This window comes from Odontomachus brunneus, unplaced genomic scaffold, assembly GCF_010583005.1.
Source record: "Odontomachus brunneus isolate Ranch 3 - 2012 unplaced genomic scaffold, Obru_v1 Obru_scaffold_002, whole genome shotgun sequence".
NCBI classification, from domain to species: domain Eukaryota; kingdom Metazoa; phylum Arthropoda; class Insecta; order Hymenoptera; family Formicidae; genus Odontomachus; species Odontomachus brunneus.
This window is the reverse complement of record NW_022639452.1, coordinates 5,126,857-5,130,394: the sequence shown is the minus strand read 5'-3', so window position 1 is coordinate 5,130,394 and position 3,538 is coordinate 5,126,857.

The window sequence follows — 3,538 nt, the reverse complement described above, 5'->3', positions numbered from 1 at the left end:
CGAGAGGAACGCGAACCCTGGCCCTCGCCCAGGGTGGACGGCCGAGCCCCAGTTCCCCGACGCCGCACCGCTCCGCGACACTAATCACTAAAAATCTGTAGTGCGTTCTCCTTGGAACGAACTCACCAAACGGCGGAGCTGGGCAGTCGGCAACGACCAGCGGCGGTCCCCTCTGGGTTCACACAATAGTTCCGCGCGTGCGGTAGCGGCCTTACAGATGCGGAGGTCAGGTCGTCTTTCGTCGTCGGCTCTATGGATGGCACGTCCTTCACACTCGCTAGGCACGGCTCACAGGAAAAGCTCCCGAGCGATCGTTGGGACCTCGTTTTATCCCAGGTTTGAATTGCTAGCTCCGACAGCTATCGGCCGTTGATTGGCCGATTTGCAGGATGGAATCCCCCGTTATTCGGCCGTTGTTTTGCGTTAGCTGTTATTTACCAGCTAGATCTTTCTGGCCGGTCGGCCTCTCCGACCTTGGAGCTTCGTCCTATCGGCAGCCGTTGTTTCTTCAGTCCTCGAGCCTCGCGGCGTCTTCGCCTGGCTCGGAGGACGTTCCGGGTCGCGGAGGATGTGCTTGTCGGACTCGCCCTGGTAGCAGCTGTCCTCCGCTCGTCCGCGGTGTCCGTCGACTCCGTCCCAGCGGCTCCCTTGCGGCAGCTCAGGACTGATCCACCTCGGCAGCTCTCTCTCTCTCCCCGTTCTCCTCGTTAGCAGGGGTATTCGGCTAAAACAGGCCTCCTTAGAACGGATTCACTGTCGGTCCTTACTTGCTAATACAATAATAAGGAAGCGATTCACCTGAGATTTTTGGTCCGTCCGATGCTCCTGAGCCTGACTTCTCTCTCCCTCGGCGGCAGCGAATCCTCTCTGAAGTCCTCTTCCTCCTGACCCGACCTCTCGATATCCGCACTCTTATTCTATACACAAAATATTCGGGCCACGCAGGCTCGTGTCCTATTCGCCTTACCGTTAGGACGCGACATCCACCTGCAGCCGGGAAGCCCGCTTTCGGCTTCCGCACGACTTTCCGAGTGACGGACGATAACAAAAATCGTCACGTCACAATAGTTATGTCTTGTTCATTTCTGTTATTGCTATGAAAATATTGCAACACTAAACTACTAGACATATATATATTGTTATAATGTTTCTTTCAATTAACGTAATTTTAGCCACACTAATACTTATTAGCTGCTTTTTATTTTCAGTTTTTACAACATTGCACATTTCCCACGTTATACGAGATGAATAGCGAAAATAACAAGTATGCGGTCGTAAAATTTTTGTTGGATTCAATATATTCTGAAATTCCAACAGCCTGGCTGTTTACAAAGTGTTCAGAAATGTTGGTGGCTGTTTACAGACAAAGGTGTTCAGAAATGGTGCTGGATTGTTATACTTGGAAATCTCATGAAGTCGACATCGTAAAACTTTGTAGTAAATATTAATATATATTCTATACATATTACTATTAATAATACTGTGTGTGATATACATATATATATAAGTGTGAATAACCTGGTTGTATACCAGCACTAAAAGTTTTACTTTAAAATCATAATAGGTACAATAAATCTTAAGCCGTAAAAAATTGAGGAATCATTGTCAAACATGAGGAAAATAAACTATTATGAACGGTCAATTTTTTACAGCTTTAAGCTTTCTATATGTTATCTAAATGTTATGTAAGAGTGCGTTCCGAGTTGCGCATAAAACGCGCATTTTCTATAGTATATGTAACATTAACTATAGATAAATGCGCGCATATGCGTAATACGGAACGCGGCCTAAATGTTAATGTGCATTTCTGTACTGTAGTGTCTCTTAAGTCAGCTCGGAAGAATGCAGCAGATTCTAATTATGATACAACTGACGATGAAAGATTGAGCCGAAGAAAGAGGCAACATGTTCCAAATAATTGTTTCAACAGTGATGAAGAAGAAGAACATGTTTCTCAACCCCGAAAATATTCAAAAAGTAATGTATCATCAATTTATATCTTAATATAATTACGTTCTCTTTAGACGGTTGCGCTTACTGGAAGCATTATTCTATCTTTATCGGAACATAATGAGTAAACAAAAATAAAATGACGTTATCAGCGTGAAAGTGTTCGAAACGTTTACAAAATATGTTTATGTTACAGTATAATTTCTGTTTAATTATCATACAACGTTATCGTTCACGATATCGTCATCCGAAAATATATTGGCTATATACGACCGCATATTTAATGATACATGTCTACCTGCAAAATAATGATGTTAAATGAAAAAAGAAAATATTTTATTCCATTAAACGTCGTTATTATGTGATAGCCAGATTATTATGTGATGCCAGAAACATAAATATTTATTTAGCTTATATTTGTAGGTACACGACAATGTTCTGTGACGTGGCAGCCGTGGAGGCGCCCGTCTCAAGAATCCCGTACCGAATTCGTGAGAATGTTTTTCGCGTGTCGCGTTGCTAACGGTTGCGAGACCTTTCGGAATATCGCGTTCCGTCGAATGTTTGTATGTAAAAGTATTAGAACAAAGCGAAGAAGCGATTCTTGCGAGCGGAGCAGATGCGAAGGTCAGCGCGTCCCGAATTTTGTGCCCCTCGGCGTCCCTTGCCGGCCACCAGGACGAGGAGCGGAGGACATCGAGGAGCGAGGACGCAGCGGACGACAACTAGCGAAGCCCTTAACCGTGGTGAATCGCACTCTCGTACTTTTGTGATTAAAACATTTTATCGCTGATTATCGCGCGCTCAGCAGTAGCAAATATCCTATCGCTGAGAAATTACCGTAGTTGGTACACAGTATCGCGCTTAGACGGATCAGCTGTGTTTACTTTCAGCGAAGCAGCCGTCATGAGAAACCCGGCAGGAAAAAACGGGAGAGCCGAGAGAGGCAACAGGCGAATTCCCGATGACAACAGTGTCTCGAGACGAAAAGTGTCTCGAGACAAGAATACCGAAATCTGCCGATTTTCGACTACCGACCACCACAGGACGAGGGGGGCAGCGACGAGGGAGGATCCGCGAGGATACGTGATCCTCCCAGAGAAAATCAGCTGACAGCCTTACCGCGACTACCGCCGCGAACAGACCATTGTTTCCGCCACGCGTGTCGCATAGAGTGAAGTGAGAGAGAGAGAGAGAGAGAGAGAGAGGAGAGAGAGAGAGAGAGAGATCGGGAGTGAGACAGAGAGCGAGAGAGCGAGGCGAAGGGAGAGCGAGAGTGGAGCGAGAGACCAGGGAGAGCGGAGCGGGAGAGAGAGAGCGAAGGGTGAGAGAGAGCGCAAGGAGAGAGAGAGCGAAGGGCGAGAGAGAGAGAGAGCAAGGAGAGAGAGAGGATCGCCGCCGCTGCCGTCACCGCCGCCGTCGTCGCCGACACTACCGCCGACTCAAGGGCCATCGCCGAATACTGTAAAGGCCTTCACACATAAAATTCCGTAAGGACGTAAGACGTAAGCGTAAGGAGACCGACCAATCCCAAACGAGTATTTGGCTCACCGTATCCCCTCCAATTTTATCCGTAAAACGTAAGACG